General features: G+C 38.7%; 1 protein-coding gene across 1 annotated transcript in view; it reads right to left on the reverse strand.

The window, feature by feature from the left end:
* The window catches only part of THSD7B (thrombospondin type 1 domain containing 7B), a 1,176,114-nt gene extending 1,154,360 nt beyond the window's left edge, over positions 1-21,754 (reverse strand). The window contains exon 1 of the mRNA XM_082395801.1: positions 15,746-21,754. The gene's annotated coding sequence lies outside the window, so the exon portion shown is untranslated. The remainder of the gene's footprint in view (positions 1-15,745) is intronic.
* Positions 21,755-27,771: the final 6,017 nt, after the last annotated feature.

Below are 27,771 nucleotides of genomic sequence, written 5' to 3' on the forward strand. Positions count from 1 at the left end.
CAACTGAATAAAATAAGAATCCATGAGTCTATCCAGATAATAAAGAACTTATATAAATATGAAAAAGGGAAAGCTCTTCCTTTTAATGAAATGTTGACTAATAAGTATAGAATTAGTGAAACCATCATAGAAAAAATTGAGGCAAAAAAATCACCAGTGATGCTAAATCTAGAAAAAAAATCTAGAAAGGAAAGTTTGATGAGGAATGCGGTATTTATACGGTCTCAGAGTATCTCCCCACTATTTACTTGTTAATTATAAAGGAGAAAATAGTATCTATACAGTAGAGAAAATGGAACAAAATAAAGACCATCCTCTTAGACATGCTCAAAGATTGTCACTTATTCCTTAGTAAGAATGGTATGGGGAATAAGATCAGAAATCCAGTGACTGTATCACATACATCTTTGTTATATATGCTATGCTTACATCAATGCGCTAGTGACACGTACATGGGTGTAGGGACATTTTTAACTGCTTTCTTTACTCTTTTCATCAAGACTAGGTTTTGTTAGAGAACCATGCCACAACCAGATGAGCCCCCTCTGACCATTCTTCAAAATCATCAGTGTTCAGGGTTGAAAGACAATGAAAGAGGCCGTGAGTGAAGTTGAGTGAGCTAAGGGAGCTCTCACAAAGCCAATGGCCCCAAGGGAGCTATGGTCACTTTTGGTCCCTAAATGAATATGCCTGCTACCTCTTTTTGCTGCTTAAATCGGCTTCCTATCCTGTAGCTTCCTAACATTTAAGCATTAAGTTGCAGCATAATCGTCTTTCTCTGCCTTCCTTCCCCTGCATTGAAAAGATCGGGGCTCTTTACATTTTCTTTTTCTTTTTTTCAAACCAATTCACAGATGTTTATCATTTAAAATCAGAAGTTTTCAAACTTTTTTAGCGGCAGGTAGTGGGCTGAATGTCAGCCCCCAAAAAAGATAGCTCTCATGTCCTAATCCCCAGAACCTGTGAATGGGACCTTATTTTTAAAAAATTCCTTGCAGACGTAATTAAATTAAGTGTCTTGGGATGAAGAGATTATCCAGATTTATTCCTGTAAACCCTAAATGCCATCACAAGTATCCTTATAAGAGAGTGTCAGAGGGAGATCAGACACATCTACAGAAGAGAAGGTGATAGGAAGATGGAGCAGAGAGATGCAGCCACAAGCCGAGGAATGCCAACAGGCACGAGAAACTAGAGAAGATAAGGAATGACTCTCTCCTAGATCCTCTAAAGGGAGTGTGGTCCTGCCGACACCTTGATTTCAGACTTCTGGCCTCCAGAACTATAAGAGAACACATTTCTGTATTTTCTTAAGTCACCAAGTGTGGCAATTTGTTATAGGAGCCACAGCAAACACACGCACGCAGAACCTTCCTTCAAATGACATCTTACACAGCACCCCCAGCACCACGTAAAACAGGTCATAGGAGAGCTGCTGTCGAACACGGGTGGGGAGCACCAGTCTTCCATCGCAGGCCATCTCTCCCCTCCACCCTCTCCCTTCCTACTCTCCCAGGGACCTGGGACACTGAAGGCACACTCCCAATGGCCAGGGAGCACCATGCAGCTCTACGGAACAGGGTTGGAAACGCTTCTTCTAAATCATCCATCATAGTCAGGATTCTAATGCTTTCATTCCCTGGGCCTGTATCCCATCCCGTATATCTACTTTTCCTCTCCTTTCTTTTCTTATTTAACCAACCCTTGCATTACATGAGTGTCCTTCGGAAAAGATGTACAAAAACAGGCATGTGGGTTTCATGGTTGGCTCCCAGTCTCTGAGCCACAGCTTCTGGAACGTTCTCCTGATAAAGACAGTTCATTCTGGCTTCTGTTCCCTGTTTTAAACGTGTGGTCAGGTGTCTTCCTTTCTTCCTCAGCCTCCAGTTTTCATTCTACCTCTACTCCCAGGGTTCACCTTTGGTCTGTTCCAGAACTTTCCTTTTGATCTCATTTGATGGTTTTCAGCCTCAGATTCCTGATCTTGATGCTGGCTTGTGGTTTTATTTTGGGCACCTTCTGAAGCTCTCCTGCTAGTCCTGAGTCACCTGCTCCAGACCACACATTACTTCCCCACAATCAGCAGGTGTTTCCTGCCATCCCATCTAGGCTTTCTGAAGCCAGTAGAATTATTCCTTCAAGTACCATCCAGAGTTATTTCTGTATATTTCAATGCCACTCATAGGCCATGATTAACACCCAAGATGCAGAGGCAAAATCACGTACCTTATAAAAATTCTATGAGTAGGACATGGAAGACCAACTTTGTACCGCAATTAGCATACACCTTAGATCATAATCTGAAGACTGCCCACACATTCTTCTCTGCATTTTTATCATTCACTGTTAAATGGCATTGATGTAACAGCTTCCCGTGCAGCCTCTCCCTACTTCTCACGAAACACAGAGATGGCTCAACATTCATGCTCAACTTCCAAACAGTCTGTACATTCACACGTCATATATTGTCACACCAAACCTCTTTCCCCATGCTTTCATTCAACACTTTCATTCAATAATTAAGGAATGATCAATTCAAGCTATCACATGCTGGTGTTACCCAAGAGTGAATTGTTCTGTTTCAGTCCAGAGATGTTTGTGCCATTACTTGGATGTTTATTATATTTTGTCCTATTATTTTATAAAAATGAATAGAAAACAGAAAAAGGAAAGTGCTGATACAAGTGATAAGAAGTATAGTTCATGTAAACAATACCTCGAGACAAAGATGAAAATCATTAAGCAGCCAGAAGACAGAGAATCTTTCACCTTAATCTGATTCTCATTGGACTTAGGCAGGTCAATTGTGTGTTCGATTAATTAGAAAGGAAATGAACACAGTTAAAGAACATGTACCAAATGTTGCCAATAAATCATAAATAATTGTGTTTAAAAAACTGAGGTGTAATTAGGGATCTTATTTTTTTCATCTCTCTGGGAATGGAACTCCTACCTCCTTTATATCAAATAAGTCTATTGTCTGGCTTTCCCACATGCAACTCTTGTACAAATTTTCAAGAATGTATTACACGTGAAAGGAGAGAACTGCCTATACTTAGGACCAAAAGAAAGAGGCAAAAATATTAAAGTGTAAACTGTTATCAACCTAATACCAGTATCCAGAAGGAATTTACTTGTACTTTAAAACAAATAAAACTGAACTGAGAAAACCTAACCATGAGCTTCTCCCCAGGACAGAGACCAACTGAACAAAAATACAATGTCAAAGACCCTTAAGACAAACCTCCACAAATATGAAACAACCTATGCACAAGGGTATTCATGGCTGAGGCATTTCTAATAGCAAAAGACTGGAAACCCAAATGTCCCTCAGTAGGGGGCTGTGTGAATAGCCCATAATACACAGTGGAGAACCATGTAGCAAAGTCAAGATCTCTATGAATTAATATGAAGTGACTTCTAGAAAATATTGCTCAGTTAAAAAAGCAAAGCACAAAATATTATATAGTTTGACATCTTTTATGTGAGAAAGAGAAATGAATGTACACAGAAAATTTGCTTATTTTTCAAAGAAACATAAAAATTAGCTAATGTCTATAGAGGGTGGTGATAATAGGGTGGAGAAGAAAGAGATAGGAACTTCTCTAAATATACTCTTGTATATAATTTTGACTTTTGAAGTATGTAAATATTCTACATATTTACAAATTAAATTAAATTAAATATAAGCCTTAAAATCATACACAGAAACAAAATGAATTCAACTGTCTATAAAATTGGATATCACACAGAGAAAAGCAGTATTCAAAATTTCTTTGAATACAAAACTATGACTGTACCTCCTTAGGGTGTATATTCTAAAAGCAAAGAAGAGTAAAGAAATATTAAACAATTTACTATGAACTTAATATTAGAATTCTAAATTTTAAATTATTTTATGATTATTATTTTTTAGGGGGGATACGTGAGAATTTTATACCCAGCCAAGTTACCTCTTACATGTAAAGGTAAAATATGCTACCACATAATCTTCTGTGGAAAAAGAAGTCACCAAGAGAAGAATCACATTTAAGATACGTGTCAGTTGTATAAAATGGTTTATCAGTCTTCCCTTACTCAGTCTAAGCCTCAAACAAGAATAACTGTTGGATTTTTATGTTCCAATATGGATTCCACATCTCAGGATACAGGTTGACCCTGCAATGCTACCCTTGGCTGCTCTCTTTATCTTACCAGTGCCAGAAAGCATGTTTACTGAGTCCTGTTCTTTATACCAGAGTTCAGATAAAAGCTTTTGCCATGTTTGATTACCACTTAAAATAACCTATATTATTCTGTTCCAGTACTTGCTCCAATAACAGATATTTACGTGGTTAAGATGTTATGAAGAGAGAATCATTAAAGTATTTCTTCTTCCCTCTTCCATGAAAGCATAGCTGCATAGAGCAACATAATAACCATTTCCATTGCCAAAGAACTCAAATAATTATATCCTGCAACTTTAAAACTCATACCGAATGACCTAAGCCTCAGAGATTTTTGTTTTTCCAATGGGTAAAAACTAAATTAAAAACTAGTTTATAGCAGATATTATCTTCTTCAATCCATCTTTTTATCATCTTCCACCTAATAGTTACAAATGTCCCTGCATCAGCTATATTTTAAACTTTGAAATGAATACATTTTGAAACACATACAACAAAATGGAATATTAGCATTTATCTCTGGATGGTGAAATTCTATGTAATTATTTTTTCCTTATACTTTTATGTTCTTCAAGTTTTCTGCAAAGCATATATATCACTTTCATACCCACAAAATTAGATGTTTAAATCAGTACATACATTTTTGTATATATAATATGATCATAATTTTTTTTTTAAATATGCACCCCTGAACACACAAAGAAAACCAACATGGTTACTTTTTCTAAGATCATAAGTGTTTTCACCTTCCCTCTGCTTTTCTGTATTTTCCAAGTTTTCTATGATGAATGTATGTGTATTACTTTTATCATGCTTTGGGGATTTTTTGTGGTTGTTTTTGGGGGTGAGGAAAAGAACAAGTCAAAATCACTAATCAGTTGGAAATCACCAGGTTAATTGTTACTAATTTAAAACGAGGATAGGAGATAGGCAAAAAAGAGGTATTAAGACATGCTTATACTCAGACGCACTCAGCTTCATTGTCTGCTCCAGCCACACATGGCGAGCAGCAATGAACACCCTTATCAGATGCATCTCACCTATGTTCCCAGTTCTCAGTCCTGTACCTTTATGGGTCATAGCAGGAAGGAGGTGGACTTTACTACCACCCTTCCTTCCCCAAATTTTCAACCGCGCCCTGAAACCAGTACAGCCCAACCACATGAACGCTGTTTCTGCCAGGCACGTGAATTGGAGAGCTGTGTGTTTGTTTGCAAAGAAAGACGTGGTCGCCTTGTAAAACCCAGAATTAAGTTCCCTAAACAGATTTTGGTTTACAGGACTCTTTCAAACTGCATTACTTTTCCCCTAATAAAGTTTTCCTCCTTGCTGCCACAGTAGAGAGAAACATTTTATGGCTCGCCTTTAAAAATGATGTGGCAGGAGGTTGATAGCACAATAAGAAATTTGATTCCCCTGATGGAAAAAGCAACCCTCACAGATGTTACTCTATAGCAACCAATAACCTCTAAGTACAGATACCTCTGTTTTTAAAAAACATCCCAGGGTAAATGCCTGTTGTGCATTTTGTAACAAACTGACAAGTTTTCTTTTGCTATTGTGTTAGCCTGAGTGACCCAAAAGGAAAAGAAGTATCTGAACCTGCATGGGCTTCAGAACAATTTTTAATAATCCGTGTTGCCTCTGTACTACATGATGACAAGGAACACACAGGAGCGGGTGCTGTTACAAGTCCTCGCCCCGTGAGTGTTTATACTAGCACTGTGCTCATAATCATTCCTCTTCAAGCCTCGCTGTGGGCAGAGTGATATTTTCTTCTTTGTTTTATTTTTCCTAATACCCTTCACTATGGTATCCAATATTTCTTTGGCCCTTCTGGGGCACCTTAGACCAATTTTTTCAGGAAATGTGTCTATGCTGCTTTATTAATTCCATTCTTGGGCTGTCATTTTATCTATCTCTGCCCCCATTCCATACTCCAAATGAGACCAACAGCTTTTCTCAGAGTGGAAAAAACTGGGCTTTAGAGGTAGATGTGCTTTGACTCAAATCCCAGTGCAGACACTTTCTGGGATGATGAGTTAGAGTGGGCAACTCATTCTCCCTAAGATTCAACTTGATCACTTCAAAGACAGATAAATAGCAGTTATCACAAGGCTGCCACAACAAAAAGAGATAGAGTATGGAAGCTTCCAGCCAATAGCAGATCTCATGGAAGGACAGCTATTATTCTAATCAGTAACATCATTAACAATTGTCTTCACCCACCCCTCCTGTTAATGTCCTGCCTTGTAAGATATCACTAAGGACTTTTCTTATTGCTTTGTTATTTCATTGTTTAGATGAGTTTAGGGTCGTTCTGAGCTCTGCATATTTTGCTGTGTGCTTTCTCTGCTTTATCACCCAAGACAATTAAATACCTTTGGTCTGAGTACCAGCCCCTCTGGGTCCCCACCATTAAACCTTAACAAAAGGTAGAGCTGTGTCCACCTCTTTTGTTTCCTGTGTTGACTTAAGTTTCTATACAGCAAACACGCCTGAGCATACGGACTTGTCCAGACATGTGAAAGTGAAGCATCCACCTGCCCAGGGCTTACAGTCTAGAAGAGAGACCAGATATGCACAGCCGTAACTCTGCTAGAGGAAGTGGAGCTGAACTTTTTATAAGTGATTTTACTTTATGAACAGTAACAAGATAGTACAACTCAGCTTGACTTGGATAAAGCCTGAAGCCACGCTACAGCAGAAGATGTCTGAGCACCTTCTTGTATTTCCAGGTTGCAAATAAAAGAGGAGGAGGGGTAAAGGACAAATACTGTATCACTCCCTTTACATGAACTATCTAGAATAGGAAAATTCACTACGACAGAAAGTAGATTAGAGATTACCAAGGGCTGAGGGGAGGGGAGATGGGGAGTTATGGCTTAATGGTTATTGAGTTTCAGTTTGGGGTGATGAAAACAGTGGTGATGGTTGTACACATTATAAATGTCATTAATGCCACTGAATTGTACACTTACTAGTGGTTAAAATCACAAATTTCATGTTCTATATATTTTACTACAATAAAAAGAAGAAAGTGAAATCAAAATACAGAGTTCCAAACAGTAAAGTATCTCCCTTCCCCGCCAGCCGCTCTGAATTACATGTACTTGTGTACACAAGCCTTCCATAGCAATTTAGCCGGTGAGGGTTTTTTGAAAGCCTGATATGTGTCAGGCACTGTGATGGATGCTGCAGAAGAGCAAAAAGAATCTCATGCCTGTGCTCAGTCCAGACCCACAGCCCAAAGCACCATCGTCCTGTTCATCCAGCTCAAGTGCCCCATCCTTCGGGAAACTTCTAGGATCACCAGGTTGGGATGAATCGCCCTCTTGTCCTTATGTCCATCGCTTTTGTTGCCCAGTTGTCTGGGCAACTGGAGTTGTCTCCCTTGTATTTTGCCCTTTACATGTCGGTCTTTGCCCCACCCAGAACCCACACCTGCCCTGGCAAACTTCTTCCAGGTCTAAAATCTGACGTTTCAACTTTGCACCTGCCCCCTCACGCAGTGCGTGCGCAGTATTCCTCAGTCTAGGTTGAGTTCAATCTTCTGGAAAGCAACGCTTTCAGAGCCTGCCAACTGCCCAGTAGCAGCCCCTCCCCGACTCTGCTTTAATCACTTAATCCTCTCATCCCTCCTCATTGTACTGCCTTTATAAGCTGCTTCTTAAGCATGGACAAAAAATAGAAAAAAGGACTATTTCTCCTTTGTGAATTAAGCTTAGCCACAGGAGATCTGAGATGTCTTCAGGTCAGGCTTCCTACCCCCAGCTGATAAAAGGAACACACCTATGAGTGTTCGATGCACAACGAGAATTTTAATTCCAGATAAGGTTAATCATTAGCAATCAAAGAAACAAATGTGAGCAAGAGAAGGAAGAACGAGGGGGAATATTCCATTATACAAACAGGAAGAATGTGTGTAGTAAATGACCAGCAGTCCTAGAGAGCTGATTTCTCCTTCTTCCTTAGAGCTCACGCTAACCAAAACACTTATATCAATACATGCAAAGACTTGGGAAAACCTGGGTGTAATATGTGCATATTTGTATTTTAATGTACAAGCCTTGGTGAGGACAAAACACAGGGCAGTTTTAAACCTGCGATAATAAGAGCTACTGTTTATTAAGTACTTACTACATGCCAGATACCACTAAAGCTGACATATATTAGCCTACTGAACCCCTACAGTAATCCTGAGAGGACATAAATACCATCTCCTTGAGGACACCAGCTCCCAGAGAGGGTAAGTCCCTTGTCCAAGATCACACAGCTGGCAAGTGGCAAAGTCAGGATTCAAATAGGTTTTTCTGATTCCAAAGTTAATATCTTATTTAATACCCTAAATTGACTACTCACTGGTCCCTAATGCTCCCTGCTTTTGCCTGTCTTTGTACTTTTGCCAAAACTCAAGGATCATTTCCAGTTCCTGCCTTTATTTACTCCCCACTCAGTCATCAGGTCTTACTGGCACTGCCTCCAAAATACATCCCGAACCTGGCTCATTCTCCTCTTCCCCCACTGTTCCAGTTCAGATCAAGCCACCATCGCATCTGGCCGGGATCCCAGTGTGGCCTTCTAGTTGGTCACTCCCAACACCTGTTTCTCCATGTGACAATCAGAGCGATCTTCAAAAAGCATCAGTCATCCTCCTGATTAAACCTTCCAAAGCTTCCCATTGACTTTAGGATAAAATCCTAAGTCTGACCATGGTCCCCAAGGCCTGTTCTAGGCAGACCCTGTTTTTGATCTCATCTCCTTATATCCACACCCTGCTCCACAGTCCACTGCACTCCAGCCCACTGGCTTTCTCCCACCCCCTCCAAATATGCCACTGCTGCCTGCTTACGTAGAATACTCTTCCTATGGGCCATCTTTTCATCATCGAGGTCATCTCAGAGAAACCTTTCCCAGCCTTTCTAGCTAAAGCACCAGCACCCATCCCCTGTGACCACACCTAGTCATTCTCTATCCTGTCCCATTTTTATTCTCTCTGTAGTACCTTCCTCTAAAATCTTATCAGCTATTGATTTAAATATTTGTTGGCTGTTTCTCCGACCCCACCTCTCAACTAGAATGTAAGCTTCATGAAGGCAGCTATATCTCCAGAGCTTGGAACAATGGCTTGTATGTACCAGATGTTCAGTGATCTCTGGTTCAATTAATGTGAGTTGCTCTCTCTGCACACCCTTCTCTTCCATCTTCACCTAACTCCTATTGTCTCTCAAATCCAGCTCCAAGAACACCTCTTCTGAGACTCTCAGAACTCCCCTGAGAGTTGAACTCCCCTCCTCTCTGTATCGTCTATTATCTTCCATCAGAATATTTCTCAAACTCTACTATCATTGTCTATCTCCCACACTGGATCATGACCTCCCCTGTCTTTTACTTCTGTGTTCCTATTCTCCAACACAGCCTGGTTACACAATAGCAGCTCAATATATGTCTGATGAAAGAATAAGCAAATGAATCATGTATTATTATTTTTTGGCAAAGGTAACTAATGTTCATGGGGGAGAACTTCTTGGAGAGCTCTTAGAAGAAACTGCACTGAAGAAACCCAAACAATTTTTAAATGTGCCTAATGTCTTAAAGCTTACATTGAAAACGACAGTCAGGATTCAGGGAGGGATGTTATAATCCTAGCTGATGATGCATGGGAAATGACTAGTAAATCCTGGTTGGATGATTGACAGGGTAAGGAATGAGGTCTCAGACATGGATGTCTCCAGTGGCCAGCCATCACAGAACACACCATTTCCTTGAAACACCCACCAGGTCAAGCTATGGCCCCATGAAGCCTTTACCCTGAGAGAGCAGACTTTTCCAAGGAGGATGAACAGCTAAAGGCTCCCAAATACTCCAGCTTTATCCCCTGTACAGCATGGGTAAACTAATCAAATTCTGAATCCTTGGATCCCCTTTCCTTTAAACCCATGACAACAGCCCCTTCTCTGAAGAGCAGTCTTTCCTTGGCCCTGTTAATCCATCTTTCTGTCTATAGCCATGGTTTGGGGTCTGGTTTAGAAGATGCCTTTGCTGATATCTGATCTCACCACATAGGACTGATTTTTCTAGCTTGTGTCACAGAGCTCTGGGGATACCTCACTGTTCACCCTATGCCATCTACATGACAATGGTCTGGAGTTGTCATTTTGTCATTTATTAAATCCCAGTGTTCTCTGGCAGCGAAGGATTATTTCTTCTTGCTGTCTGACCTTTACCCTTTCCTGCATCTTTATTTAAGTTGTTGATAGAATTCCCCCCCACACCAACTCCCTGATCAATTGTGATTTCGTTGCATGTACAATGGCATGCAATACATAAACCTTGTCTCTAGGATTATACTGGCTCCCTCCCTAAATTGCATTCTCAGAAGCAACTGACTCACTTCTCTGAGTTGAGTCTATTTAGTCAATATGGGGTCAAAAAGGCTGGGAGGCTGGATTTATGGGAGTTCCTACGTACAATTTAGTAGTAAATTCTTCTAACACATTTACTAAACACCACAAAGTTGGGTTCTATTTTGCTAGCCCTTCTTACTTCAGGTGTTAACAAAACAAATTATTTCTTAGCTGACACTGAGTTCTATTATGTTGTACTTTTGTGCATTCAAAACATGGATTGCTGGAGGTTTTCTGGTTTTGTTTTTTTATTCAATTGTTTTTGCTCTACTTAGTGGATTTAATATTTGCTTCATGTTGAAAGAAAGCAGTGGAAAAATTGCCTTATTATTGATGAATTTTTACATTCTTAGCCCCTTTGCTGAAAACAACAGATCTAATCTCAGCCCATCTCAGTCCAGTCACTTAGAAATCACTCCTCATAATTGTCACCAAACATGAGTTCATACTCATCCTTGTCAAAATCTCCTTCTATCCTGCAAGGAGAGCAACTAGAAAAAAGGGAATCAAACCATCTTGAATCTCCCTCAGTGTTAAGACTCGAGAATCTCACCATAAAACTGGTAACAAGAGGGCAGAACTGAGGATTAGGTGCTTCTGGCCTGCACTTGATCCTGTGGGGTTTCATTACTGAAAAGTCATAATGCAGACAGACAATGCCAACATTATGATGCTGAAGATCTGAAATGTGATCTTTTGGAGACAAGATGAATCCATATACTCAGTAGCTCTTCTGGAGCATCTGAGACCAAAAAGAAAATGATGTCATCAACCTGAGTGATTTTTGAAACATTCGAAGTAGCACTCCCAACTCATGAGAAAACATTCCAGCACCCCCAAGATTGCTTGAAACATTTGATTCATACTCAAGGTTTTAGCTTTGTATAGAATAGTGATAATCCTCTTTATCATCAGGCAAAAGGGGAGAAGGCTGAGAACACTAAGTCAATGTAATGGCCAGGGCTCAATTTAACTCAACAAATGCTGAGTGGCTGCTGTGATCAGGTATTGTGCAGGATAGTACAGACATGGAAATCCATCAGACAGTCCGTGCTCTTAAGGAGTTCCTAATCTGTGTGGAGAAACAGACACATAAATAATTAAATACAATTGGAGGTGAAATAATAGAGGTATACACAGAATGATATGGAAACATATGGAAGGGCTTTCAGCCCAAGGGAAGGGAATTCAAAGAGCAGAAAGAATCAGAATCATTATTCAAATTCCCTTCCTAGGAAGTTTATAATTCTTGCCCAGAGAGGTCACAATAGTTTATGTCTGGTCAAAACACAAAAATAATAGTTAAGGCTGCAGGATACAGACAGTAGCAAAAATTTATATGAGCCTTTGAATCATCAAAGCATGAAAATTACGTGGTGTGTCGTGTGTGTGTGTGTGTACTCACAGGCATACTTGGTGAATGTAGCCTTAGATAATAGGTACTTTACTGTACTTTTGAAACATGGGTTGACAAAGAACTAATTGAATGAGAATCACAACCCACACATGTGTAATATATTAGTCTCCTCACAGGTTTAAAGATAATCAGTAATCTGCCCACACACGCAAGAATCCACAGTAAAATTCACTCGAATGATTTCAGTTATGCCTTCTTCATTTCAGAACATTCGTCTTTTAGGAGAAAGGGTGGTACTCCCTCATCATGCTGGAGGAAGTGAATGCTTCGTTTGAGTTCTAGCTTCTCGGGTTTTTTTTTTGTTTGCTTGTCTGTTTGTTTGTTTTTACCTTCTCGTTTTTTAATTTCACTTTTTAAAGGAAAGAAAAATTGCACCAGTTGAACACCTACTATGGGAAAAACATAAATCCTTTAACTATATTACACTTAGTTAATCTTTTCTGCCATTCTCCAAGGAAGGTATTGTTATTCTTCAGACCCTATGCGTATCACACCATACACATTTTACAGATGAGAAAATGCAAATTTGAGGAAAAGCCTAAAGCCCCACACCTAGGTCTGATTTCTTCTAAACACATTTTCCCAAGAACATAGAAGATTGTCCAATACAAGGAGTTTGCCTTCTATTCCCTATATCTCTCCACAGTTCATCACAGAAACAATAGTCTGAGTCAATAATAGCTATGTTGGGTTTCCTCAATCTAAGCAAGTAGAGGCTGAGTATAGATTCACAGGTGCTTTATTTAGGGAAGAGAAAGTCCTAAAATATTTCATAGCCCTGTAGCCTACATTTTTCCAGAAATTATTCCAATGTCAAATATTATAGTGCGGCACCATGAATTATCAAAATTATTTTAAAAAGGAGCGTCTAATGAAAATGGCCTCCCTCATATTTTCATGGAAATAACTGAAGACACATTCCAAGAAAAGATAAGACTCTCTACTCTAAAACCCAAACTAATAGTGAAGATATTTCCATAAAAATGAGTGACCCAGGGCTTCCCTGGTGGCGTAGTGGTTGGGAGTCCGCCTGCTGGTGCAGAGAACACAGGTTCGGGCCTGGTCCGGGAGGATCCCACTGTGCCGCGGAGCAGCTGGGCACGGGCACTGCAGCTGCTGGGCCCGCGTGCCTCGGCTGCTGGGGCCCGTGAGCCTGGGGCCTGCGCTCTACAGCGGGAGAGGCCACTGCAGTGAGAGGCCCGCGCACCACAGCAGGGAGTGGTCCCCCGCTCGCAGCAGCTAGAGAAAGCCTGCATGCGGCAGCAAAGACCCAGTGTGGCCCACTGATACCAGATAGAGGAGGGGTTGAGAAAGCTGGAAGATCGATTTCCGCCTCCTGCACTGTCTGCTCCCTAGTTACCAACACAAGGTCTGTGCCAACCAGATCTTTGAAACGTGCCATTGCACATTTAAAAAATTAGTGATTTTTAAAAAATTGTGGTAAAATATACATAACATGAAATTTACAGTGTTAGCCATTTTTAGGTGTCCAGTTCAGTGGCATTAAGTACATTTACATAGTTGTGCAACCATCACCACCATCCATCTCCAGAACTTTTTTTATCTTTCCAAACTAAAATTCTGTACCCATTAGAAAACAACACTCCTTTCTCCTCTCCCCCAGCCCCTGGCAACCACCATTCTACTTTCTGTCTATGAATGTGACTACTCTAGGTGCCTCATATAAATGAATCATACAGTATTAGTTCTTTAGTAACTGGATTATTTCACTTAGCATAATGTCTACAAGGCTTAAGCATATTGTAGCTTTTGTCAGAATTTCATTCCTTTTTAAAGCTGTATCATATTTCATTATATGGATATACTACATGTTGTTTATCCACTCAACCTTCAATGAACACTTGGCTTACAACTCTAGGCTATTATGTGAATAATGCTGCTATGTACATGGGTGTACAAATTAAGTTACTGGTCATTTTATACACACAATTGAAGGCTGTAACTCCTAAATATCAGCTAGGGAGAAGATAGAGGAATTTGGAGTGAAGAAGATAGCATTAGTATATTAAATTCTGAGAGATGAAGGTACCTTAACTGAAATATCAAGGATATGATAGAAAAAAGTAGAAACTCTATGTAAGTACACCAGGTGACTACTGGGTCAGGCGGAGAAGGAAGAAGAGCATCTCAACCCAGCCCAGGAGAAGTGCCATAGAGTAAACCCTAATAACACCAGATTTGGGGTTAGGGCAGTGTGCATACAATGACCCCTGAGAAGAAGTTGTGATCACCACCAAAGTGGACAGACTGTGGGGTCAAGTTCCGACCTCTTTGTAGACAAATCCTGACTCTATTTAGATCCTCTTTGTTTGAGGATGAGAAAACAGAAGGGTAAAAAATGAGATTTATGAAATATCACTACACAACAAGAGAAAATCGTACTAAAGACTTGAGGGGAAAATAGGTACTTCTGAAAATGATTTACTACTAAAACCAGATGAAAATGATTGTTGCAATGGGCATCCTCATTAGAAGGTCTAGAGACATAGCCTTTGTGGAACAGGACAGAAAACCACAAGAAAGATCAAGATGTAAGAATAGCAGAGTGAGATGAAAATGGGAACTTGAGGAAAGATGTCAAGGATGCTAGAATGTAATAGGAGAATTTAAACCCACAACAGAGACAGTAAATAACAGAAATACATATATAAAATCAAATCAAAGACAAAAAGAAAAGACAAAAATTGTAACAGATAATTAGAAAGAAACCAGAATAGCTGAAAAAGAAGGAATATCAAAAACAAAAGAGGAAGACTGCCACCATGTCCTGCCCACTGTCAGCCACATACAGTGGAGTATCGCTCCAGGACCTTGCTTCAGATGTGTCACATAAGTCTGAGCGGAGAGGCTTGGAAAACCAATATAGAAGAAAAGAGGTCTAAAGAGGGTTGGAGGAGGTCATCAAGAGGACATGACCACTGGTTGACCCCTGACCTGGAACCAGGGAATTGGAGGCTCCTCACCCCCTCCCCTGTCTGCCCACCATTCCCATAGCTTCAAGGACGCAGCCTTGAGAGAGTAGGTGTTGTTGAGACCATCTGGACTGAATACATGACTGAACTCTGATAGAGTCTCTTTATAAACATTTAAGATCCTGGCAGGTGGGTGTGGAGATCTACTTGTCTTGCAGCACCCAAGACAAGCCTCTAAGGAAGTTCCTTTGTTATTAAACCTGCCATCTACCAATTTGGAGTGGCTGCCTCTTTCTCTGGTCTCTCCTTGCCATCTGTGTATGGCGGCCAGTTTGTGAACCAACAGTTAGGAAGAATTTTAATAACAAACTTTCTGGAGACCCTTTGATTATCTACAGTCAGAGGGAGATAGAAAGCTGAAGGAAGGGCTATTGTGACCACACCTTGGGAAGTGCCAGACAGGTAGTAGGACCTGGTAAATGTTGGTAAGTGTTATTTAATGAAAAACGTGTCAGAGCTAGCACCAGGTGTTTTGTTAAGATGGAAGGGAAAACAAATAGTTCTGAAATCTGAGGAGACAACTAGGAAACACAACTTTTTGTCCTTAAAGAAGAGTTTTTGTGGAGCTTAAAAACCTGGAGGTATGTTTCATATCAACAAGTCTGCCCTTTTATCCAGTTTAGTCCTGAAACAAAATAAAATTTTATTTTTATGGTTGAATGAGTTGAGAATACATTATGCCCACTCTTATGTCTGGAATGATCTTTATCTCCTTTTATTACATTAGCTCCAAATGAACTTTTCCAATTTTCCGTCACGTACCTTGGTAGTCTTTTTTTACCCTCTGATTGAGGTTATGGAACAGGATTGAAGTGAGGAGGTAAATACTTAAACATTTGGAGCAACCAGTCAGCTAGGAAAGAAAAGAAAATATTAAAACCTTCCTCTTGCTCACTTTTTCTCTCTTTTAACAAAAATTTCCAGTCTTTTTTTCCAGTCCTCTCAAGTTACCCACTTGTTCCTCAAAGGGTTATTGGAAAGTTACTATTTTTTTTTTGTTGGAATGTGGTTTGTTTGCAGTGTTGTGTTGGTTTTAGGTGTGCAGCAGAGTGATTCAGTTAAATATATATATTATATATTATTTTTCAGACTCTTCCATTATGGGTTGTTGCAGGATGTTAAGTATAGTTCCCTGTGCTGTACAGTAGGACTTATAGTTGTTTATCTATTTTGTATATGGTAGTGTGTATATATTAGTTCCGGGCTCCTGATTTATCTCTCCCCCCTCATCCCCTTTGGTGGCCATGGGTTTGTTTTCTGTGACTGTGGGTCTGTTTCTGTTTTGTGGATATGTTCATTTGTAGCATTTTTGGATTCCACATATGAGTGATATCATATGATAAAAAAGAACTGAGTAGAAACTAAACCTAAACTGAGTAGAAACTGAGACTTCAAGTTGGAATGGTTTATTCATTCATTTATTTACTGGCTATTAATGGGTGCCTACTATGTGCCAAGTTTACAGAGGTGAACATAATTGCATTCTAGGAAAAATAATTTAAAAAGAGATCCACACCTAGTGTCAACATGCTAAAATTTTTGAACAATTAAAAGAGGTTAAAAATCTCACATGTATTGTTAAGCAGAAACACATGGTAGACAGGCACCATCTATAAGAAAAACATTTAGGCTGGCCTCAAATTCTCTTCTGAAATAGGATATGGAGCAACATGTCCTGAATTTTACACCCAGCTAAGAATCCTTGCTTATGTAGAAACAACAGAAAGATACACTGAGGTATGTAGCGATTTATAAAATATAACCTCCGCATACTGTTGAAAAATTTAAAGAGATATGCCACCAAATATAAAATTAAGTGAATAAATCTCTTCTAGTTCAAAATGTCAGGCTGAATGCACATATTTATCTTCCTAATCTTAAAATAGATTGTAGTTGCACATTCCTCAAAGTGCTGAGACTTGTAGGGAGGGATATCAGTAGGCCAATGTTTCTAATAAATTTCCTAAAGTTAGAAAGCAAACAGGATGAACTACAGCAGAAGTGCACTGCTTAGAGCATGCACCAAAGAAGGCTGTAGTGAAGGTGGGATCTTTTCTTAATGGAAGAACTCCTTGAAATCAGCAGGAACCCAGAACATGGGCAAGGTGAAGGATAGAAATTAAGGTCTTTGGTTGAGAACTGTGCAGTAATGGCATTTTCCCCAAGGCTGCAGCCACATAAATACTCTCTGAAGAAAAGGCGTAATCTGCTGGGTGCAGGCCAGGGCTCTCACAGGGGTTGACACCCTAAAAGTAATACCATCAGAGGTCAGATGGTTCCTATTTGCACAACCTAAAGTTAAGGCTTCTAGTATACAAGCCCTGCCCACACAGGTAGGTGTACTCTAAACCCTCATCCAGCTCTGCACTGACAGAGGAAATGCACCTATGTACTCATGAATCAACACAGCCTTTACTTTGTAAAAATAAATGTACAAAAAGGGATTAACAAACATTTGAAGAAAACCAGAAAGACCATTAGAAAGACAAAGATAAACTAATAGAAAATAACCTGAAGGGTCTATTGAATTCAAGGAAAAAATTTTTAAAGCATTAAAAATGTATAATTACTGTCTTTAGAGAAGTGTTGTTTGCAGACAGTAAGATCACACTTCTGAAAGAGGAATAAACCAAGAACAGAATCAATGGAATTAAAAAATATGATTGCTGAAATAAAATATTCAATAGAATGGCTGGAAGAAAAGACTGAAAATAAACTAGACTGGAGAGTGAAAAGTCAAAGCTTAGAAAACAGGAGAGAGAAGAGTGACATCAGCAAGACAACAGAATAGGAGGTCCTCTCATATCCCCCTCAGCAACAATAAATTGGTAGCCATCCGTGAACAAAAGTACCTTCTTGGGAGCTTTGGGACCCAGGGAGGAGATTGTGAAACACAGTGGAGTACAAGACCAAGTGGGTCATTTTTAGAAGACAGGTCTGTGCCCAGGTGTCTGACCCATTGACTTTAGTCCCAGCTACAGAACTGAAAACAGTTCTGTACCCCTGAGGACTTGGCTACAGTCCCATTCGGCTTGGTCCTGCCACCAGCCCCATACACCAAGAGACCTGGGGGGAATCAAATACACCCACCGCTTCTTGGTCCCAGAAGCAGACCCTGATGTGCCTGTGATCCAGATCCAGCCCCTATCAGACACAGTAAGCAAGGAGTCCTGCCAGCACAGGGACCCACTGGGAAACAAGACCCCATCAAGACCTCCAGAGGCAGGCCAAACAATCTTGGTCTAACAGCAGATCCCAAAACAGGCCTGTGACTTGGTTCCAACCCCTCCCAGAAATAAAGAAATAAGAGCTGGAAATATCCAAAATCTAGGGAGAAGAGAGATATGGACATCCAGATACAGCAAGGTCAAAGGACCTCAAGTAGGATGAACCCAAAGATTATCCCCAAGACACATTACAATCAAAATGTTAAAAAGTAAAAGAGAAATTTGTAAATCATCAAGAGAAAGATGAATCATCATATACAAGGGACCCCCAAAAAAGCTCTCAGTGAGTGTCTCAGCAGAAAATTTGCAGGCCAGAAGGGAGTGAGATGATACGTTCAAAGTGCTGAAAGAAAAAACTGCTAACCAAGAATACTATACCCAGCAAAACTGTCCTTCAGAACTATAGGACATGAAGATAAAGACATTCCCAGACAAACAAAAGCTAAGGAATTTCATCACCACCAGATATGCCCTACAAGAAATGATAAACAGAGTCATTGAAGTTGAAATTAAATAATGGTATAAGTAATAACATGAAAACATTTGAAAGTATAAAACTCACTGTTAAAGCTAAATATATAGTCAAAATTAGGATACTCTAATACTGTAATGGTGGTATGTAAGTCACATTTGTCTCTAGCATAAAAGTTAAAAACAATAGTATTAAAATTAACCATAGCTACAGTAACTTGTATTGGATGCACAATATAAAAAGATGTAAAGTGTGACATCAATAACATAAAATGTAGAAGGAGGAGAAATAAAAGTAAAGTGTACAGCTCTTGGGTGTGATTGAAGGTAAAGTGTTATCAGCTTAAAATAGGCTGTTACATCTATAAGACATTTTATGTAAGCCTCATGGTAACCAAAAAGAAAAAAACTTCTAATAGATATACACAAGACAAAGAAAAAGGAATTTAAAGACACCATGACAAAAAAATAAATCACAAAGGAAGACAGTAAGAGAGGAATGAAGGAACTACAAAACAGTCAGAAAAAAAATCAAGAAAATGGCAACAGTAAGTTCTTACCTATCAATAATTACTTTGAATATAAATGAATTAAATACTCCAATCAAAACACACAGAGTGGCTGAATGGATAAAAAACAAGGTCCAACAATATGCTGCCTACAAGAGATTCACTTTAGCTTTGAGGACACGCATAGGCTGAAAGTAAAGGGTTGGAAAAAGATATTCCATGGAAATGATAACCAAAAGAGAGTAGAGGTGGCTATACTTAAATAGACTTTCAAAATCAGTCACAAGAGTCAAAGGTCACTATATACTGATAAAAGGGTTAATTCACAAAGAAAATATAACAATTATAAATTATACATGCTCCCAACATTGAAGCACATAAATATTTAAAGCAAATACTAGCAGAACTGAAGGGAGAAGTAGACAGCAATGCAATAATAGTAGAGGATTTCAAAACTCTATTTTCAAATTGGATAGAAAAACTAGACATAAATCAAAAAGGAAAGAGTGGACCTGAATAATACTAATGGGCCTAGCAGACATATATAAAACAACTGCAGCAGCAGCAGAATACATATTCTTCTCAAGTGCACATAGAACATTCTACAATATAGTTCACATGTTGGGCCACAAAGCAAGTCTTAACAAATTTAAGAAGATTGAAATCATTATCAAGTATCTTTTCCAACCACAATGCTATGAAATTAGAAATCAGTAATAGAAGGAAAATTCACAAATACATATTTGAAATTAAATAATACATTCCTGAAAAACTAATGGGTCAAATATGAAATCAAAAGGGAAATCATAAAGTATCTTGACATAAATGAAAATAGAAATACAACATACCAAAATTTATGGGATAAAGCAAAAGCAATTCTAAGAGGGAAGTATACAGCAATAAATGTCTACATTAAGAAAAAAGAAATATTTCAAATAAACAACCTAACTTTACACCTCAAGAAACTAGAAAAAGAACAAACTAAGCCCAAAGTTAGCAGAAGGAAAGAGATAATAACCATAATGGTAGAAATAAGTGAAGTAGACACTAGAAAGACAACAGAAAAAAATCAATGAAACTAAGTGTTGGCTTTTTTTAAAAAGATGAACAAAATTGACAAAATTCTAGCTAGACTTACCAAGAAAAAAAAAGACAACTCAAATAAATGAATTTATAAATGAAAGAGGAGACATTACAACTGATACCACAGAAATACAAAACAATAATAAGAGACTACTGTGAACCAATAAATTGGACAACTTAGAAGAAATGGATAAATTTCGAGAAACACACAACCTACCAAGACTGAATCATGAAAAAACAGAAATCTGAACAGACTAATAATGAGTAAGGAGATTGAATCAGTAACCAAAAACCTCCCAACAACAAGAAAAAATGAAGAACCAGATGGCTTCATGGGTGAATTCTACCAAAAAATTAAAGAAAAATGAATGCTAATCCTTCTCAAACTCTTACAGAAAATTGAAGAGGAGGGAAAGCTTTCAATCATGTGTTATGAGGCCAGTATTACTCTAATACTAAAGCCAGACAAGGACACTGCGAGAAAAGAAAATTACAGGCCAATATCTCTGATAAATGTAAACGAAATATCCTCAACAAAATACTAGCAAATTGAATTCAATACAATATTAAAAGGATCATATACCCTGACGAAGTGGGATGCAAGGGTGGTTCAACATATGAAAATCAAAGATGTGATATACTACATTAACAAGATGAAGGATAAAAATCATATGATCGTCTCAATCGATACAAAAAAAATTAGACAAAATTCAACACCCTTTCATGATAAAAAAACAGATTGGGTTTAGAAGAAGCATACCTCAACATAATATATGACAAACCCACAGCTAACAGCATACTCAATGACAAAATGTTGAAAGCTTTTCCTCTAAGATCAGGAACAAGAGAAGGATGTGCATTCTCACCACTTTTAGTCAACATAGTATTGGAAATCCTAGTCAAGGCAATTAGGAAGGAAAAAGAAATAACAAGCATCCAAATTGTAAAGGAAGAAGTAAAATTCTCTGTGCAGATAACAGTCTATAGATAAGAAACCCTAAAAACTCTACCAAGAAACTTTAGAACTAATAAACAAATTCAGTAAAGTTGCAGGATACAAAATAAACACACAAAAAGCAGTTGCATTTCTATACACTAACAGCAAACTATCTGAAAAGGAAATTAAGAAAACAATCCCATTTACAATAGCATCAAAAAGTATAAAATAATTAGGAACAAATTTAACCAAGCAGGTAAAAGGTCTGCACACTAAAAACTGTAAGACACGAGAAAGAAATTAAAGAAGACATAAATAAATGGAAAGGCATCCTAAATTCTTGGAATAGAAGAGTTAATATTGTAAAAATACCCATATTGCCCAAATGACCTACAGTTTCAATGTAATCCCCATCAAAATACCTAGGAATGAACTTACCTAAGGAGATAAAAAAAATACCTGTACTCAGAAAACTGTAAGACACTGATGAACGAAAATGAAGATGACACAAACAGATGGAAAGCTATACCATGTTCATGGACTGGAAAAAAAGGCAATCTACAGATTCAATGCAATCCCTAGCAAAACACCAATTATCCACAGAAGTAGAACAAATAATTTTAAAATTTGTATGGAAACACAAAGACCCCCAAATAGCAAAAACAATCTGGAGAAAGAAGAACAGAGCTGAAGGTATCATGCTCCCTGAATTTGGAATATACTACAAAGCTACAGTAATCAAAATACCATGGTGCTGGCACAAAAACAGACACATAGATCAATGGAACAGAATAGAGAGCCCAAACATAAACCCACGCACTTATGGTCAATTATTCTACAATAAAGAAGGCAAGAATGTACAATGGAGAAAAGACAGTCTCTTCAATAAGTGTTGCTGGGAAAACTGGACAGCTATACATAAAAGAATGAAATTAGAACATTTTCTCACACCATATACAAAAATATACTCAAAATGGATTATAGACCTAAAATGTAAGACTAGAAACCATAAAACTACTAGAAGAAAACATAGGCAGAACAATCTTTGACATAAATTGTAGCAATATTTTTTTGGATCTGTCTCCTAAGTAAAAGGCAACAAAAGCAAAAGTAAACAAATTGGGACCTAATTAAACTTTAAAGCTCTTGCACAGCAAAGGAAACCATGAACAAAACAAAAAGACAACCTACTGAATTGGAGAAAATACTTGCAAATGATATGACCCAAAAGGGGTTAGTATCCAAAATATATAAGCAGCTCATACAACTCACTATCAAAACAAACAAAGAAAAAACTAATTTTTAAAATGGGCAGAAAACCTTAATAGACATTTTTCCAAAGAAGACATACAGATGGCCAACAGGCACATAAAAAGATACTGAATGTGGTGAATCATCAGAGAAATGCAAATCAAAACCACAATGAGATATCACTACACAGCTATCAGAATGGCTATCATCAAAAAGACCACAAATAACAAATGTTGGTGAGGATGTGGAGAAAAGGGAACCCTCATTCACTGTTGGGAATGTAAATTGATGCAGCCACTGTGGAGAACAGTATGGAGGTTCCTCAAAAAAACTAAAAATAGAACTAATACATGATCCAGCAATTCCACTCATGGGTATATATCTGAAGAAAACAAAAACACGAATTCAAAAACGTGCACCCCCAATGTTCATAGCAGTATTATTTACAATAGCCAAGATATGGAAGCAACCTAAGTGTCCATCAACAGATGAATGGATAAAGAAGATGTGGACACACACACATATACACACAGTGGAATACTACTTAGCCATAAAAAATGAAAATTTGCCATTTGCAACAACATAGATGGACCTAGAGGATATTATTATTGAAATAAGTCAACAGAGAAACACAAATACTATATGATATCACTTACTTATATGTGGTATCTAAAAAATAAAACAAAGTAGTAAATATAATAAAAAAGAAACAGACCCACAGATATAGAAAACAAACTAGTGGTTACCAGTGGGGAGAGAGAAGGGAGGAGGGGCAAGGTAGGGGTAGGGGATTAAGAGGTACAAACTACTATGTATAAATAAATAAGCTACAAGGATATATTTGATAGCACAGAGAATATAGGCAATATTATATAATAACTATAAATGGAGTATAATCTTTAAAAATTGTGAATCACTATGCTGTACATCTGAAACATACAATATTGTAAATCAACTATACCTCAATAAAAAAAAAAATTGGAAGAGGGATCAGATTAAAAGGGTAACTGAAATGAAATTCATCTTCATATATTTCACTAAAGCATCAATAAATACAATTTAAAGTTGATAAATCAATGAGTTAAGGTATTAGCTTATCATTTAGAATTATGATTTTATAACACTAACAGAACTGGGTGGGGGAGAATTTTACTATTCATGCTGTAGCATTCCGTACTAATATTTTAGTTTCCATGTACATCTACTACAATAACAATAACATAACAGGGAATGTGAGTTCACCACTGTCCTGTCCCAAGGGGCAATTTCCCACTGGTTCTGTCCAGACCCCACTTGGCCCCATCATGATCAAGAGGCAAAGTTCTGGGGCTTCCCTGGTGGCACAGTGGTTGAGAATCTGCCTGCCGATGCAGGGGACACGGGTTCGAGCCCTGGTCTGGGAAGATCCCACATGCCGCAGAGCAACTAGGCCCGTGAGCCACAACTACTGAGCCTGCGCGTCTGGAGCCTGTGCTCCGCAACAAGAGAGGCCGCGATAGTGAGAGGCCCGCGCACCGCGATGAAGAGTGGCCCCCGCTTGCTGCAACTAGAGAAAGCCCTCGCACAGAAACGAAGACCCAACACAGCCATAAATAAATAAATAAATAAATAAATAAATAAATAAATAAATAAATAAAAAGAATCCACAAGTTCATACCAATAATTAAAAAAAAAAAAGAGGCAAAGTTCTCTCTTGACAGCACCATGTCAACCCCATGAGGGTTACAATTTCCTTAGTCTGTGCCCACAAACGCTTACACTGTCCCATGACCAGCAGTGAGTTATGATTGGGACAGGAAAAAAGACTGGGCAGAATCTCCATGGCTCAGACAAGTGTCATTTTGACCCAGACACTCATGGCTGACAGGCCAACCACTGGCTGTTGGTGACAGCAACAAGATCGACAGCTGAGTCCACCTACTCAGGGTTCCCTGGTGCTCCCCACAAAATGTCATGTCATCACCCTTCCTCCAACCCAGGCCTGAGGGTTTCCCACTCTTTCCTCTTTCTTCAGTCCTTCAAATTCCTCCCCCTCCTCCCCCATTTCAGTCATGTATAGTTTATAGAAACAGGAAAATTCATTCAGCAAGCTTGCTTCCAAATCTTGCATCTGACTCTTTCATCTGACACTTTTACAAGCAGCTTCTTTCTTTGCATCTTAGGCTCTTAGATGCTGTCTCTGAAGCAGTGACCCAAGCCCACAGATCTGAGCACTAAAGAAGGGAAAAGCCCTCAGGATATGAATCAGAGACATTAGTGCATCTAGTGAAGATGAAAAACATGCAGGAAAGGCACAGATATAATCCAACTATGACATGAACAACAAAAGTAACAAGGTAATGATATTGTGTGGATATCAAGGGTTCTCAGAGAACCAAGAAAAAAATGCTTCAATCCTACCATACTAGTCAACTTTCCCCTGAGCAGAAAAAAACATTTGGAATGCCTCTAGGAACCTGATATATATAATAAAGACATTATTTTAGGACAATATATGTTTCATAAGCTTTATGATAAAAATGGAAATGGCTTTGTATCCTTAAACAATTGCTAAAAGTAAATCTACTGGTCTTGTGAATAAATAAGTTGATTTTTAAAGTACACTAAAACCTCAGTGCATTTTCTTCTTCCTCTTCTTCTTCCTATTCCTTCCTGAACAATTCAATCCAAAGGCCTGGATGGTGGAGGAATTTTAAGTGGCCCAGAGTGGGGTGTTGGAGTCTTACCAAGGTGAGGGAAGCATGCCCATGTCGGGGGTGGGTGGGATGGAGTTGGGGACGAAGGGGAACAGTCCAAGATGGTTGGTTGGAGCCCAAGTGCAGTGAGTAAGGCATTCACAAGAGAAGAAGGGTTGGTGGCCCAGCCCAGCGTGTGATTTTGGAGCCTGAGTGGGGCAAGGAGGGCAGTGGTGCAGAGTATCAGAGCCACAGCTGGGTGAGGACATCATCCATGGGTGCATGAGAGGGGCAGCTCAGCACAAAGTGTCAAAGTCTGAGCAGGGTAAGGAGGTCATCTGTGTAGGAAAGTGGGCTTCGTGGGATATCTGAATCTAGTGGAGTGAGAGGCATCTGTGCAGACCAGAGCAGTGGCAGGTGCCAGCATGGGTGTCAGAGACCAAATGGGATGGGGAGGGTGTCCACAAAGGGAGTGGGACAGCAGTGGTGATGGGAAACTGGTCCCATAGACAGAGAAGTTGATCAAATACATAAAATAGTAGGAATACATAAGAGAGTAGGAATCAGATTCCACACTGTTAAAGCAGGGAACTACAAATACAAAAAGGGAGAAAACTAGAATAAACTCTGTGGTGTTGGACTGGAATTGGAGATATCACGGTGAACTCATGGTTTTCAATATGTATAGCTAAATGTTGAAACAAATGTAGATTTGAATGTGTATACCCACACACGCACACATACAGTCCCTAGCTCTGTCCACTGAGTGGGCCTGGAAGCAGTTACACCCCAGGAGTAATGAGCACACCTAGTACCCAGATCTTGATTTTTAAATACCATTTACCACTAAAAAAGAAAAGAAGAGAAACTAGAGCTCCTTAGAGAAATAGCTGATTCCAGAGCCAGGGCAAAGAAAATATAAGATGAGCCTGGAACATCTTGTTGTACCAGGAAACATGGAAGAGCTCAACAGATGACGAGGACATGTCAAAAGAACACACAAGCAACCTTGAAAGGGCTTCCACTGGCCCACTCTGAGACAACGTGAGCATCATAATGATAGTAAAGAATATAACCCATTAATAAAATAGGAATCCATGAGACCCATACCCATACAAATGGATGGATGAATGGATAGATGAAAAAACAAACAAATAAATAAATGAAAAGTTTGATAAGAAACAGTGAATTTATATACTCTCAAAGTTTCTGTCAACTAAATACTTATTAATTATAAAGAAAAAAGTAACTTTACAGTGGAAATGTCTAATGGACATCACCTTAACCAAGTAACTAAAGTAAACATCATCAGATAGAGAACAAATTGAAATTGTGTACCACCCAACGGGATGCAATGAGAAAAACTCAGCATCACATCTGTGATATTTCTGACAAGGGTCCACAACCTGAATCAAATCATGAAGAAACATCAGACAAATGCAAATTGAGGAGCAGTCTACAAAATAACTGGCCAGTCATCTTCAAAGGTGTCAAGGTTATGAAAATCCCAGAAATATTAAGAACTGAAGGATATTTTAGAGAAACATGACAAATAAATGCAATGGGAGTATCTGAGTGTCATTCTTTGGCTGTAAAGAATGTGAAAATTAGGGAAATTGGCAGAATGTAAATTGATTGTGAGGAGTAAATGGTAGTAATGTATCAATATTAATTTCCTGTACCTGACTTGTATGGTTGTGGTGAGGTAATACAGGATACTCTACAGAATACCTGACATGTAATCTTGAGTGTTCATCAGAACCATCTTAAAGACTTGTTAAGATACAGATATCTGGACTCCACCTCAGAATTTCTGATTCAGGAGGTCTGGGGTGGGGCTCAAGAATTTGCATCACTAACAAGTTATTAGGAGTGGCTGATGCTATTGATTTATAGACTCCACTTTGAGAGCCACTGATGAGGAGAATATCCTTGTTTATAGAAAAAAAAAAGTATTCAGGGGCAATGGGACTTCCTCTCAATGGTCCAGGAAAAGAAAAGTTCTTTGTAAAGTTCTTACAAGTTTTCTTTAATTTTGAAGTGTTTCAAAAAACAAACAACTTCATTGATTCCAAAACCACTAGATCAGAATTTAAGATAACTGGGCAGTGAGGCAGCTGTGGTAGAACAGCGCCCAAGATACACTTTCTTAATGGGTAGTGAAATATAAAATAAACAGGACAAGAAAGGGGCCATTGGGGACATCTAGGAGAACCAAACGTTTTCAAGTTCTTAAAAACATTCGCTGGCAACTGATATGCAAAACACTCCCTCTCTAAACACTAAAATAGATGTCCTTTAAGATATCTTTGAGTTTTCTGTGGCCATTTCCCTCCATATCACTAAATTTTCCCTTTTCAATTTTATTGCTGCTTTGAGCTCTAAATTCAAAGATTAGGAAATAGATTGAATGAAAGAGCTGGTACCTTTCCTAAAATCATCTGATACTATGTTACAGAGTTGGGCAAGAAAATAAAATCCAATCTTCAATACCATACCTCTCCAAAATGTTTGCTGCCTCCTCCACATGCCAGTCATGTGGTGCTAGGCAACTTCCTTAACCTCTCTGTGCCTCCATTTCCTCATTTATAAAATGGGGATAATAATAATACCCATACCTTATAAGAGTGCTATA

Source organism: Balaenoptera borealis (assembly GCF_965194805.1).
Source record: "Balaenoptera borealis genome assembly, chromosome: 6".
NCBI classification, from domain to species: Eukaryota; Metazoa; Chordata; class Mammalia; order Artiodactyla; family Balaenopteridae; genus Balaenoptera; species Balaenoptera borealis.